General features: G+C 41.1%; 1 long non-coding RNA gene across 1 annotated transcript; it reads right to left on the bottom strand.

The window, feature by feature from the left end:
* Positions 1-224: 224 nt before the first annotated feature.
* Positions 225-4,769, bottom strand: LOC147654784 (uncharacterized). The gene is made up of 2 exons (XR_015282534.1): positions 4,604-4,769; positions 225-4,356 (listed from the first exon to the last, which is right to left on the bottom strand). It is a non-coding gene; the product is annotated as an uncharacterized LOC147654784 (long non-coding RNA).
* Between the last annotated feature and the right edge of the window lie 10,833 nt (positions 4,770-15,602).

Here is a 15,602-nt window from a genome sequence, read left to right as displayed (position 1 = left end):
GAGCACACCACACTCTGTGTATGAACTGACACACTGCTTTCTGCATAAAAACAGGGGACAGGCAGACAGACATTTGGGCAGCTGATCTGTCCATATGCCTTTAAGATGGTTTAAGTTTAGTCTTTGGACTGCGCAGCCACAACTGCCTTTTGGGGGAGAGAGAAGGGAAAAAAGAAAACAAAAAGAAAACCTTGGGAAAAAAGTTTCTTGAAAAAGAAAACTTATTCGAGAAAGGATTTTATTCCTCATTTAGTACAAAGCAGAATCTGTTACATAAAACATGAGCTAAACAGTCAGAGTAAAATTTGGTCAAGACAAAAATAAATATGTGTTATGTACATATTTCAAATACATAATCATATTATATGGCATATCCATTCAAAGAAAAATAAAGTCAGGCTGTGATGGATACACCAGCTACATGAAACTTTCTGCTACCTAAATGTAGCACTGAAAGAGTTAACAGGTCTGGCTTTTACATTGTCATAAGGAGACTTCATTGCTAGCATCCCACTGAGATGAATGAAGGCAGCTTATGTCTGGTGTTATTGTTTCCATGTGTTTGGCTCCAGACTCAAGCCAGCATTCCTCTCAGTTTATACTTGAAAGGTTATCTTCACAACCAGAAGAGACAGAAACTTTCTGTAAATATATGTATGTGTAAAGAGGAGGGCAAATACAGGTTAACTCCACTTATTCTGTTCCAGCTTTCCTGAATTAATGTTTTGATAGTTATAGCAAAAAGAATTTTGTTTACAGAAGCTTCTGATTATCAGAGTGGCAGAGATGTTCCTTACAGCACATTTGGTCTGTTTTAAATACACAGGGTGATCTGATCAATACTAACACAATTTTATCTTGTGGTTGATAATTTTTAGTCTTTTAGGCTTAGCAAAAAAGTATCAGCTGAAAAAGAACACATCAGAATATGCAACTAGGAATTGCAAATGGAAGAAACAAAGTCTTAGCATATTTTTAAAAGGGAAAGGCAAACAATCTGCATTTTTGTAAACTAAAATATACTGCTTGTAACAATAGTGCTCCAGAAGGAAAATGTCTGTAAAGACTGGAAGTATTACAGTTGACTTGAGTTTCACCATGTGAGTCTTGCTAAAGCCTGTTGGGTTTTTGTCCACCATGTTCTCCACCAGTAATCTAACACTGAAGTTACAGCATGGAAGAGTACGTGGAATTGTGCATTACCTGTGCTTCCCTGGAGACAAGAAACAGCTCATGCAGATCAGTATTTTTACCCTGCCTTGAAAATTACCCTTCTCTGACTGAAGGATTTAGATAAAGCATAATAATTAAAATATTTCTCTTTAGGAACATGGAAAATGTTTACAGCAATATATATTTTTGAGTTTTCTTGCTGCATCTAGAATTCTTCTGATACAGAGTCTTATATATATGCCCTAGCTATAATACTCCGTGGTTCTTATTTCTACAGTACTAGATAAGAGATCAGTATTTTTCTTCTTTAGAACATGAGATTTTCATTTAATTTTAAAGCTGACTGATGAGGATATCATTCCACAGACTATTTTATTGGACATCTGGCAAAAAAGAAGGTAACATATTGACAAGGGTGACATAGTGCCTAACTTCTCTTAAGGTAGTAAGAGCCACTTACAAAGAGCCATCAGAGCCTTATTCAGGGACCTCAATTCCAGCCTTGACCTGAGGCTTGCAGTTTCTTGCCAGCAAGAGGCCTCTGAGAGGTTAGCACTGCCATGAGAAAATATGGCTTTAGGTGGAATTTCAGATGTCTGAATATGGTCCTTGGGAGCTCAGAGAATCAGATACACAAAAGCCAGTCTGAGACTGGGATGCAGACCTGTAAAACAATTGGAACTGGGAAACAGGACTGTGCCTTAAACTTGGTCATCTTTAGCAGCAGCTCCAGAACAGGACTTCTGGGGACTTTCTTTGTACTTCTGTTCTGTGGGAAGCCCTTCTTTAGGCACCTTAGTCCAAAAGCTGAAGACAAGACATCATTCATGTGCCCAATAGCAAAAGCATAGGCTCCCTGAGGGGCTCTATAGCCCCCAATATTAATGGCCCAGATAAATTAGGGTGGGGTAGATAATATGAGAAACACAACTTGCTGTAGGCACCAAATGTTCCCAGAAGAAGCAATAAATCTCTTAAATATATAAAATAAAAAGACCTGACTAATATATGTGGGGGCTTTCCTGTAAAATTCTCTTTTTCATGGGCTTCTAGTTTCCACCACAGAATTTGCTAAACAGCCAGAGGCAATGTAAATTTTTAAATGTACAAGTGTTCTACAAAGCTGTTGCTGAAGGAGGTGTTTGGCCACCTCAGTATTGAAAGGAATGAACCCTTTTCTCTTTCAGCCTGAAGCAGCCACAGTGCTACACTGATCTACACCCCAGAGCACAAATTTGTTGTACAAGAAGTTGTTCCTCCGTCCATCTTAATCCCATGGGATTTTCCTGGCACTAACCAGCACGGCCACTCATGTCCACTAGCAATGGCAGTCCTCTGCTGCCAGCAGGACAGGCTTTAGCAAGAACTGGTCAGTGAAACTCGAGGCTATTCCTATCCAAAACTTCCCCACTTTGTCATTATAGACAATGACATTTGCTGAAGTTCTAAAGGTCTTGCAGAAAGCCTCCAAGGTCCGAGCAGTGGATGCAGATGAGGTGCATCAGAGAAAACAAGCCAACACCTATAGGGACAGGGTGACCTGGAAAGGTCCCTCCTTTCAGTTGTTATGGTGGCATACTGCTTGAGCAACCTTAATTGCCTCTTAATGAAGGTTTATTTTGATGGGTGATGCAGGAGTGAACATGATTGTTGAATTTTTTAAGAGAGACTGGAAAAACAGGCTACAATCAAATTCGTGTCATTAGTTAATGAGAACAGGACAAGTAATGAGGTTAAAGCAGCAACAGAGAAAAAATTAGCCTACCAGGAGAGCTCATTTGCAGAGTAACAGAGAGGTGGATTTGTGTAAGCTGTGCAAACATTTCAGTCAAAAAATAGAGGTTTAGGCTAGATACATTTGCAATGAAGATGGTTCCCAGAACTGCAAGCTTGAGATGCAGGTTGGACTAAATTCCCTCTTTCTTTAATCTAGGTCTCTATCCATTTTACTTTATGCACCTCATCCTCCTGTCCTTGAATGACCCAAGAAAAACTACAGAAGTTTTTTGGGCTATTTTATGACCCAGCTTTACTCTTTTGTTTCCATGATCATCCCTTCTCAATCCTCTGGGACTGAAAACTGTCTGTCTTGCCTGCAGAAAGAATTTAATAAGAACCAAATTTTGATATTAGTTGCATCTACTCAGCCCCAGTCTAATAAACAGCATTATGTGAGTGAAATGGTAATTAGATAACACAGCTGAGGTTAAGTGTGAAGGGAATAGCTCAGTCCCTCTTATGGCTCCTAAGGCTCAGGTTCTCCTTTATGGCTACATACCAAACAATATTATACTCCCAATGGAATGGAGAGGGTGGTAATCTTCCCTGGGACGCAGGGTTGGAGCTTTTTTGGCTGCTGGGTGGGGAATGCAGTGGCTTGGCAGCACGGAGCCAACGCAGCACCTCACAACAACTCACAAACCTGAGTTTCAGCCTCACAACTTGTGCAAATATCAGCAAGCTTATCCCTTAAGCTCCCAAGTTTGAGAGGATCTATTTCAACAGAAAGAAACTCACAGCAGAAGTGCATGTAAGGATGAAAATAATACCCGGACAGAGAAGAGATCATGAGCAGGTAAAGGTGCTTGAATATGTGAGAGTCTCTATGATGCTTCTCCTTGTATTCTTGTATTAGTTTGATCCTGTGCAAGGGTCACCTGAGTGGTGAGGCACAGTCACCGGCACCAAAGGAATTAAGACGTTCCTTAGCATTGCCCCCTGAGAGACATCCACAGCAATGAAATGTAACAAAAGGCAGAAAAACAGGTTGCTCATTTGGGTGGATCAAGGAAAGGTGGACTACCCATAGGGTTTTAAGGAGATGAAGGCTTTACTTATGCACAGAACAACTGCAAAGACAGGATCCATTCCCTCTTGAGGTGTTAGGTAGGAGAAACCAGAGAACCTCATTTCCATCACAGTAGTATTGCACAACAAACACGGCGGAGGCCTCTCCTCCCCTTTGTTCGGCATTGTGTTAAAGCCATCAGTTTAACAGCTGCAGGGGACACACACGAAGGACAACCTCAAGCCATCTTTGCAGACAGACGCTCACGCCAGCCAACATGCTGCATTCATAAAGCTACCAGCAGGAAACCAGCCCAGCAAACGCTCCACCATGGGGAAAGGAGATCACTTCCAACTTCCAGGGAGGGAACAAGCAACAGAGAGGTTGTGTCATACCTGCATGCAACAGTAGGTTCTGTGATAGTAGGTAGTAGGCTCTGAAATGCCCAAGAAACAATTCCAGGTCCCCTTGATACTGGAAAATCTCTACAAGCCAGCTACATCTGTGTTTTCTTCTTTAACCATACAAATTCTAGGGTATTACGCTTCATCTTTCAAGTCTTTTTCAGACACATCTCCGTGTAAGAAGGCTTGCCCAGGGACCACACACACACACTTTATCCCCACAGTACTACAGACTTACTAGTTCTTGTATTATAGATGAACACCCAGATGGTACATTATTTTTTAAGTTTTCTTATGAAGACTGCAAGCAGTTGTCATGAAAGTCTAGTCTTCTTCCTCTGGAAAGGCAGATTTAATTTGTGGCTGCTTCCTCTTAGTTTAAATGACAAAGACAGGATCTTGGTAGCAGCTGGGAATAAATACTTAGACTTAATTACTTTCCCCTTCTCTGACCAAATGACTACCTAAAGCCAGCTGCAATGGAGGTAGTCCTGTGATAGCATGCTGCTGGGTGTAGTTTTCAGGTCAAGCAAAATTGTCTAAATTAATTAAAAAAAAAAAGCTAACAAGATGGGAAATCAGAAAATTGTAATATGTTGTCCTTTTTCTTTTTTTTGATTGAGCTCTTGATAAGGAATCTGTAGTAGAACTAGAGTATTTAAAAATAAAAAATAAAAAATAAAAAAGGAAAGTTTGTTTAGGTACAATTTAAGATGCCTTGCTTATTGTTCAATATTTATGAATATTTCTATCCAGTTTTCCTGGAAAAATCACAGTTATGAGGAACAGTGGTCCTGACATGCAGGATTTGTGCAAGAAGCATGTTTGGGGTGTCTCTGTGGACTCTGTGCACGTGCTCTTTGGAGGAAGCACGTGTGGTTTTGTGTGCAAAATTCTGGCTATCAATACAGCAGTGCCTACCTGACAGGGACTAAGTGACTGGGTTACTGCATTCTCCTTCCTGGCTGTGGGCAGTCAGGGGGGATGGTGATGCTATTGGAATCCTTTGTATTTTAGGTGCTTTGAGGAAGGAGCAGGACAGAGCCAAGCAATTAGAAGGAGCTGTCCTTTCTCGCTGTCCATTCTCTCCATGCAAGAGATTGTTTCTTCTTCTCTGGGCAGAAGGGGAAGACAAATCTTCCGGGACCAAAGATGAGCTTAACCTCATCACTTGAAGGGATGGTAGAGCAGGGCCAGTAGCAATGCTTACTTTGTATGCTATGCATAGAGTGAGGCAGGAAGAACTTCCCTACAGGCATCTTTTTGTTAGGAAAATCGAGATATAACACTCTTGCCTGGTCATTAAGAAAAGGCCAAGCTTGAAATCTGTCATGTCATTAATTTAAAAGGTAAGCTAAACACTAAAAGAAATGAGCTTTGGGAGGCCCTCACACTGCACATATACACTAATAATGAGATGCCAGTTTCAGGCAGAATGTTTCCAGTTGTTACATTTCAGCTCCCCTTTTTTAAAAGCTTTTCTCCCTTACAAGGAAAACAGACTGAGAGAAGATTTTGTGACTGCCTGATGAATTTTCAACACTGTCTTGGAAGGAAAAAAATTAAATCTGCTATTCCATTATTTGTATGAAGAAAAATTGTACAGAGTGTTGGAAACTGTCGGAGTCGTCTTCTCTTGAAATCTTTGGAGATTTTTTTCTTCCTGTGAGCTGAACTCAAAGATACCTGTTAGTGTGACTGGAGCAGTTAAGGAAGAAAGGTAAAATGGATGTCTTTGGGCTCTTCCTTGTTTTGGGCCACCGGAGGCAAGTTCTGAGTGAGGCTGGCAGCTTTGAAGTGGCTGGCTGCAGCTCCCGCCTGCCTTTGCCACTCTGGCTCTGTTGAGGGTGGGGAGAGGAAGGAGCAAAAAGAATCCTCCCTGACCAGAGGATGGATCTGCTGAAGGCCAAGACAGCTTGATGCTGGGCAGTGACAGAAATCTTCTATAATGCATGGTAACATCTGGCCCATGTCATCTTTTTCTGGTTCAGCTGATGCTTTTTTTTTTTTTTTATGTGAAAATCCTAAAAACAGACCCAAAGCCTCCATAATTGAGGCACTAGCAATTGTTTCTTATTATTATTATTATTTGAGAAAACCTTTATAAGTCCCTTTAGATTTTGCAGCTCATGGATTATAAATTTGCTCTTCAAAGTAGATGAATGCAGCTTTCTGGCACTGGGAGCTGTCACATCTCCTGCAGGAAGGTAGAAAGCCTGACTGCTTCAAGCTGTAGAATTGCAACAGCCAAAGAAAGGATTTGCTTCTCTTTCCTTTCTAGGTCACACAATATGAAGAAAAGGACAAGCTGTCTCTACATTGTCACTCAAAAACATATTTCTGTGCTATCCTTTCTCCTTATTCCCATTTAGTTGAATGAACAGAGCAATGGTAGGAGCAGCTCAGACCTTGCCTTGTTCTCTTTCTTTTACACTGAGCACTTCACATGTTGCCTGCAGAGCTCTTGTAGGTGTTACAGGTATCTACAGTCACTTTCCCCAGCCCACTTGTAAGGCTGGATTAAGTGGGAAAATTATCCCTAGATACTTGGTATCTAGGGAGGAAGGAGAGGGGTGGCAAGAGGGGTATTTTGAGGGCAGAGCACCATAGCTTTGCTACGAGGAGGGCTCACCCTGTCAGAGATTCCCAACATATTCCCTTTGCAGCTGGCAAGTGGTGGGAGTGCCTGTAGTGCTGCAGGCACTGGTGGGAGAGGCTGCAGCTTCCTGAATGCTGGCAGTGTGTGCCTCTACTTCGAAGCAGATGAACCAGTAGCCCTAAGGAGCAAAGGAGCTCATGGGTATGGAGGTCAAATGAAGGGTGCTTAGAGGACCACTGTAGGATGTAAAGCTCTTCTCTTCCTGGGTTCTGCCTGCTTTCATCTCCAGGAGCAGAGTGCCCTGTCTGTGTTTTTATAGCCTGTAATAACAGATGCTTTTTAATGAGAGCATGGACAGACAGCCTATTGTCTGGGTTTGTTCCTCAGAACTCCATGGTGGGAAGGGCTATTGGCACTTGCTTTTGTTTACTTTGTTTCTAAGGATGTGTGGTCCTCAGAAGGATGGGGGCCTTGCTGTCTTCCAGGTGTTCCAATGGGCCAAGCCAGAACATAGCCTGTTTGTGTTATGTTTGCTTTTCTCAGAGTAACCCGGCTATGCCATGGCCTGGGAAGGACCTCCATTGCATTTAACCTGAATGGACTCCAAGGGTATTCAAATGGCCCCAATAAACAAGGGTAGCCTATCTGAAAATATTTCCTGGTTGTGAACATTGGAATGTAGGCTGAGACTAGTTAGAAAGCCTGGCTTGTGCATACATATTTTCTCTTCTTTTAGTGTCCCAGTGGGGAAGACAGTCCCTGAAAGGCTATGAAGCATGGACTAGCTTTCAGAGCTTACTCCTTGCCAGCAGCCTCTCTGTGTGAGGCCAATAAAATTTGTTTGCACTTGACAACAATAGAGTATTTTTGCGTTTCACAGTGTGTCTCCTCGGGACTAACTGCTGTTTGGGAAGGCCCTTAAGTCTATCCCTCCCTTTTATCCCATGCAGATTGAAGAGACCACCCTTTCATGCCCTGCCTCTAGAACATGGTCACTTGCTGTAAACATTGGCTTACAAACTGGGTGGAGTTGCTTCCGAGCACTGACCTAGGAGGGGTCAAAGGAGGGATAAAAGTTGGGAATATGGAACTTGTCTCTGAAGTCAAATAACTCATGGGTGAAGGGTAGTCTTTGAGGATGCATTGAGCTGTGGTAGGAATGGGAGACAACTAGCTGCTCTTCCTGTGGGGCTAGGAACAGATCATCCAGTATAATCCCCTCATGCTCACCCCTTTTTCCCCACATCACCCATCCATGGGCCAAAGGAAGAAGGTTGATCACTTAGGGAGGAGGAAGGGCAAAGAGGCATTTGAGCCACATGCAGGCCTGCTGGGTCAGAAAGCAGTGTTCTGTTCTTCTGGCCTAGAGCTCACCTTGACACTGGGACATGCAGGGGCCTTTTGCTTTTTGAAATGCTCAGCCCCACGTTGATCACCTCACATCTGGAGGGCACTGTGGTCCCAGGAGCACTGCTAACCCCAGGTGCCCAGGAGGCTGGTCTGTCCTGTTCTTTAGTACAGCAAAGGCTTTTCCACCAGGCCAGTGACCCTACTGAGAGGGGTCAGGCACTAAGCACTGCAGAAGGTTTTTTCTCTCCTTCTCTGTGGGTAACAGGGAAACTCTGGGATCCTTTTTTTCTCTCCAGCCTTATGAGATGTGTGGGGTGTTAAAAAAATCAGGATAGTAGGCCAGGGACTGTGCATGGGACTGCTAGCCTACTGCAAATAGAAAGGGGCAGAGCCTTTCTAAAGAATGATGTGACGAGCTGTGGGCAGCTGTTTTTCCTAGGGCAACCCAAATACTGTGCAGGGGAGGGTCTTGTGTGTGGCAGTCTAAGATGCTCTATGAATTTGTGAGGAAAGCTCATTTGTGGGGATGTAACACCCTTGCTGGCACAGCAATCCAGTGAGCAGCTGGGCACACCCCACTGTGAGGGGCAGCCAGGGCTTCCTCACCTGATGGGTTGCTGACAACGGCTCTTCTTTTGCTCACAGGATCTTCCAAACCTCTCACCAACTCCTTTTGTTGTGCAGAGCACATCTGCTACCAGGCCCTTGTGGAATAAAATACTGGTTCTGAGAAAGATAATTATTGCAAGAGTTATGATCCAGAAAAGTTTTTCTATTAACTCAGATCTACATTGCTTAAATTATTTTGAAAGAAAATGACAGTGACTCTATTTCAAAAATGGTCAGAGAGTGTTATATTTAATACAGTTGTCTAAAATACTGCACAGAATACTGCTGTGCAATAAAAAATAAATAATGTGAATAGTTATATCTTCCTCAACCGTAGCAGCTGGATCTTTTTTTTTTAAATCCTCGGAGTTTGATTTGCCCAGTTCTTGTAAGGGACAATTAAATTTAATGATCTACACTTCAAAAAATGACCTGTGATTTTGAGAATTTTAATTTAATTTAATTTAATGGTTTCCCTGCTTGAAATATGTCTGAAGTACTTTATTGTTTAAAAGAATTGTGTTTAGTGGTTTTTGAAAGTCAAAATGGAAACATCTCCAGGAGACAGAGCCAGCTTTTCCCATATAAAAGGCCATACCACACTAGGGTAATACTATTCTAATAGGCATTTTCCTTTTGGTTAGAACACATGTAACTAATTGCAAAAGGTGTTTTAGTGAATTTTTAAACAGAAGACCACAAATTTTGGAGGAGAAATTATAATTTTAGTTGAAAGAGGACTAAAATCTGTTTCTGATGATGCTTGCTAATTTGTACGACAGCATGACATGACATTTCCAATGCAGCTGTTTCACTTCCATGCTAGACAATTTGTATGGTCAGTTTTGTGAAAAATAGAAGTTTAGTGAGGTTTTCTGGATAATTTATAATCTGATGGAGGTTTTTTATGATTTAAAATTGCTGACAATATAGAAAACCTGAAGGGGTAAAGGAAAAAAATCAGCAGAAACTATCTTATGTCTTCTGGTTTTCTTTGTACAGACATATTCCATAGCAGTTCATATACTTATTTAATTCTGTAAAGGAATATTAGTTTGAAAGGGCTTTGGCTGCCTGTTACTGATAAATCAACTTTTCTGAATGCTCACTGACTCCTTTAGAGCTTAGAAATGGTTTATTATCCAAACAAGTTAATGAAGAACAACTAGTCTGTCCATTAATTATATCATTAGTTGCATTTAAGTCAGTATGTACCAGCACAGTGAAGTAGAGGAGAGCTAGCTCTTGCTTCTGTCACATGAAGTAGCTCTGTGTACTGGTACTGAAGTCACTTAGACGGGCCCCATGAAACAAACATGTAGAATCTGGGTTTGCCAGTGGGCAAAATTGAAGCCTTGCTGTTTATTTCAGGCCATCATTGCAAAATCTAAGTAAAGCACAGCTAGATAAAATCAATTAGTGCCCAAAATATTTTTATGCTAGGGATTTAGTGTAATGCTTTCTGTGTAAAAATGGTGATTCATTCCATTATTTAATGCACTTAATGGGTGTTCCTTAACAAGGGACATCCTTATACATTCTATTTTATGAAATTTGGTAAGTATAGTCAACACTCACTCTTGACAGACGTAGATCATATTACAAGCAAGCCACAGAGAATGTTTCTGCAGAGGGAACCCTTACTCCCCTACTGGGCTCTCATGAAGGACTTGGCCAAAATCCAGCTGACTTTGCTCCCCAACTGCAAGGAGCCAGACTGCATTACACTGCTGGCAGCACTCAGCATCCCTGAGGAGGTTTTTCTGAGCAGAGGCCAAGAGCAGTCACCACCCAAGGCTGCACAGTCTGGTCTACAGCTGGGGGAGCCTTGTGCTGTAACTCATGGATGGGGTGGTGGCCAGGAGAAGACCCATCCAGGACAGCTGGAGCCTTACATCCTCCAGCCACCAGTGCAGCTCCTGCAGTACGTGTTGGTGCTGGTGTGGCTGTGTCTTCACATCCTTGCCTGTCTGCTCGTGACTGTCCCCATGGGCTGGGGGAACATTTGCCACAGGTGCTGCCTACAACACTGTCCTCATGGTTACGCAACATCAGAGGCACTGGCCTGCTCAGGGTGCAGGACCCTGAGCACTTGCATCCCCCCCTCAACCCTTCCTGAAAGCATTGAGACTGATGCAAGGGTGCATCCCCATCTCACATTCCTCAGTAGAGAGGAAAAGTTTGCTTCACACAGGTAAAGCTCTGCTCTCTCCATGGACTCTATAACTCAAGTGGAAAAAACAGCAACCCAGCAATAGAGCACACAGGGCACATTTATAAATAAAACCTTTATTGGGTATAAATGATAAGACTCTAGTCATGATTCTAATGGACTTTTATGCACCAGTGGTGTGGCAAATGCCTTTACCAATTTCTGTTCTGATATTTTTCTGACATATATTACCATATACAATTACCATCCTTCACCAAAATGTTCGCAGCCATGCTTAATCCTGGTTTTCAGAGTTATGGCTGATGTTAGTTTGTGCCAAATGCCAATAGTCATTTCCTGCAAAACAAATGGGGTTTTATGTCTATATCTGTGAGAGACAGTTAATGGTTAATGACTTAAACAACAGACCAACAAGGAGGTACCTGGGCATTCCCACCTGAACCTGAACAACTATAAACCAAGTGGACCCTGTGTTTTTTGGGCTCCTTTCACTAGATCTAGACTGTAATCATCACTTTGATAAAGCTGGGACCCCCACAGCAAAGAAGACCAGAAGAAGAAGACCAAATGGATGCTGCCAGGATACACAGAGTGGTGATATTTTTCTCTACTTAATCTGTCCCTCTGACACTCTCTTTCCTTCCCCCCTTGGACCCCTTTTCCTATTTCTAGACCCTTTTTCCTATTTCTTTCTCTCTCTCTCTCTCTCTCTCTCCCTCTCTACATCTCATTTACTGTTAAATAAAAATCCATGCTATTGAATTCACCATATGGTCTTGTTTGCACCTTAATTTGGGCAGAGAAATCTCTCTAGTAATTTTAATAACTGGGTCTTAACTCTATAGTAGAAGTGGTATTTCTTTAAAGGCCAGGTGGAACATCTCAGATTCAAGTAGCAAGCTTGCTGATACTACCCTTTAAAAGATCCATTGGTTTCAGTGTTTTACTCTTCCTTAACAAAGTGCCCAAGATGGCTGCTATTAAAAATCCCTCCTCACGACTGTTTAGGTAAAGTTCAGCGCCAACTTTCATTTTAGCTTCAACTTAGCAGCTCTCATTAATTTCTCACATTCTTCTGGGACTTGGGATTTCCATATTTGGTTTTACTCTTGGATTATATCAGACAAGTTTGAACAAAATTCTTTCAGCTAAATTAATGGGGAAAAAATATATTCCATATGTTGTTATCGAAATCTTCTGTAGCTGTTTAAGTCAAAAATGGCAAGCCAGAAATCTTTATGTTGGCTTGCAATATAGCCTTTTCAAGAAAACACTCTTAGGTTGAAGAAAATTGGTTAAGCAATTTTAAATCAACTTGTCATTTTTTTCTGTGTATTCTGTAGACCTCTTTCATTTTCTCCTCTCCCTTTTTCTTACCCTTAAACCCTTGTTTAAAATTAGTTTGCCAGAGATTCATTTACTAAGTATATCTTTAATGACATCTCAGTTATGGATGCATTTGTCGAGAACCCCAACTGCTAAGACCAATGGAGTAGAAAAAGACAAAATACTTCAGTATATCTGTATATAGCTGGGTGTCAGCTTTCTTTCCAAGTTTGTACCAGTTTAAGCATCAGACCTTATGATCTTACTTAGGTCAGTACAATCACAATGTTTGCATGTGTATGATCAGACTGTTTCTTGCTCTTTTTTTTTATCCTAAGAAGATTAACAACGTACAAAACCTAGACTAAAAAGAGTAGCTGACAAGTACACACTTAAAAACCAGAAAACCACAGAGGCTGAGGTTCCTACAACAGTACTAAGACTTCACACCCTCTTTATGTTCTTATAAAGCTTACAAAACACTTTGACAAAAGCCCGTGTTTAGAGAAAGATTAAGCCTTTAAACCCAACTACTTAAATCTAGAAAAATGTATGTCTCAAGGTAGTTCATTCTCTGGTCTACTAAGTATCTAATAATTTGGAGTGCACTGGGATGTCCGCAGTGAGAGAAATACTAAACTCTCCCTTTCCTACTCCTACCCTCCTGCAAGAATGAATACACTGGAGAGCAGAGGAAGGACTTTTCTGGGAGATGGGTATTCAAATCTCTTCAGCCAGGCATGGAAGCTTGCCAGCAGTTCCCAAGAGTATGCTAGCCCTCAGCTATTGTAAAAATAAGTACATAAAAACATATGTCAAAAATCCTTCACATCCTTCCTTTCCCCCCCTTTGCTGTGTTTGCCCCTGGCTAAACAGGGCAGCTAGGAGCAGGGCACTGGAATGTCTTTCCCAGGTAGTAAACTTTCTACAGACATTATAAAGGGACTCTAGACATCAAATCCACATGTGAAGTCAAGGAATCCTGTTATTTCCCCCACTGTTACAGGGAGAACTACAGTGCAGAGAGATTAAACTCCAAATTTCTAAATGGCTTGGTGCTGTATTCCTCATTCTTGTGTAAAAATCTTACACATCTAAGGCCTGACTGTTCCTATTTGGTTTGGTTAGAGTGGTAAATATTCAAACAATCTGAAAAACACCCCTCACAGAACACTTCTAAATCACTGGAGTAATCATTTGCCCGAGGTTGTATGGCAAACCAGCATCAGTGACAGCAGAAGAGCACATTTCCCTGGGACTCCAGTTCAGTGCTTTGAGCACGCAAGAGTCCTGTCTCTTACTCATTCCCCCTATGTTACCTGAATTATAGGAATGTAAGAGACATCAACCTCATTCTGCTTTGTTCTGAGGAACACTGCATTTCTCTTTTCTTTGCTGATCTACTTCATAAATAAGCATGTCTGATGGTTACAGGCACAGGAGGGGTAGGTACTACTGAAACCCATGTGCTGGCTGTGGCACATACCTTTACAGAGACCCTCATGTTTAGGATGAAATTCTTAGTTTCTATGAAAATTGTGTTTGTTATAAGAACTAAAGTTTTCATGTGTAACTTTATTTTTGACAGTCTCTCGACCTTAACTTTATACTTCAAATTTCCTTGTTTTAAGAAGAAACTGGGCTCATAACAAACATCATCAAGTCAATTCCTGCATGTTATCTCAGTGAATAAATCAGAAATTTTGATACTTTAAAAAGGAAAAAAGGGGAAAAACAAGTTTGTTCAGAAATGTTGACACTGATAGGAGTCTGAGATCAGGAAATCTCAGTCTCCACCTAGATCAGACCACAGTGATTACTGGAGTGATGGAAATCTACCACTCTCCCTGCTAGCACTTCAGGGATTAATGAAAATACATGCATAGGAGAAGGAGCCTGAATTTCCCTTAAATAAGCCCAGTCACACTCGGAGAACAATGTTAAAGTGTGTGTACTAGAAGAAAACATAAAATGAAGTAGTGTGTGTCCAGGGTAGACAGAATAAAGAAAATAAAATAGTGATGAGACACCAAACAAAATGTAGCCTGAAACCCACAGTCTTTTCAAATCTGCTTAGAACAGTGGGGTAAGCAAAGTGATTGCAGGCTCTGTTTATATGTTTATGTGTTTTATATACACACACTATATTACATGCTGTGTATACAGGAAAGTGGCTATAGACTTTGCAAATGTGGATTTGAATTTAGCACCTGAAGATCAGACCAAAAAGGAGAACTTAGTGAAGACTGATGAGCATTTCTCTTTGTTTAAAAGTAATTTCTTATTAATCTGTGCTGTGGGGCAGCATACTACAGACATGTTTGCCATTGTGTACAGTAACACTCTACAACATTATTTAGGTATGTAACATGTTTGCTGCAGGTCCACCATAGATTATATCTATATTTGCAGACATGTAAACTGCCCAGTTTAGCAGACTGTCTTTATAGCTTTGGTCACCACAAAAAAAATCACATGGTTTAATGGCAGATGCTAAAATATAGGGATACTCCACCTGGAAAACTAGTTCCTTCTTATGAAACCACCATGGCAATACTTCAGTGCTGTTTTGCTTTCAGTTTTTCTACATAGCCTATAGATTTTAAGGAAGGCAGTACACAGGATTTAGATAGAAAAGATTTGGGTTTGTGTGCTATACACAAGGAGAAGTTTGGACGGCTAGGAGTTTAGTTTGCTTTTTCATCACATGAAAGTTTATTATAAAGTGAAATCAGTTCTCTGTGTCAGCTGGAGCGAGCACCAAAAATAATTAGTATAGTTTGTGAGAAAGAGGATTTTACTTAGGTGTTAGGAAAGGATTTTTGAGTGCAAGTCTAATTCAAAGGGCTAACAGGTTACACAGTAGGAAAGTTGTGGAAAGCCCTGTGGAGTTTTGAGGTTAGAACAGATAATCTGAAAGGTACAATCTGTCCTTATCCTGTCTTAATGCCAGTGGTGGTCAAAATGTTTAGCTTAAGCTCCCTTCCCTACCTCTGTATCTTTGCTTTATAATTTTAATTCATTGTAGTGATTTTCAAAAGGTCTTGAGAGATCAGGGAAAACTTTGTCCTGTGCTTCAGTAAAAGTAGTACAGGAAAGGGAGGGTACAATAACCGTTGTCCAGAATTTATCTCATGAGATACATATGTATAAACATCCAACTAAATAAAAAAACACATG

The sequence above is a fragment of the Cyanistes caeruleus genome, chromosome 2, assembly GCF_971803275.1.
Source record: "Cyanistes caeruleus chromosome 2, bCyaCae1.hap1.1, whole genome shotgun sequence".
Lineage (NCBI taxonomy): Eukaryota > Metazoa > Chordata > Aves > Passeriformes > Paridae > Cyanistes > Cyanistes caeruleus.
The sequence above is the reverse complement of the archived record's forward strand: the minus strand, read 5'-3'. Positions and strand labels throughout refer to the sequence as shown.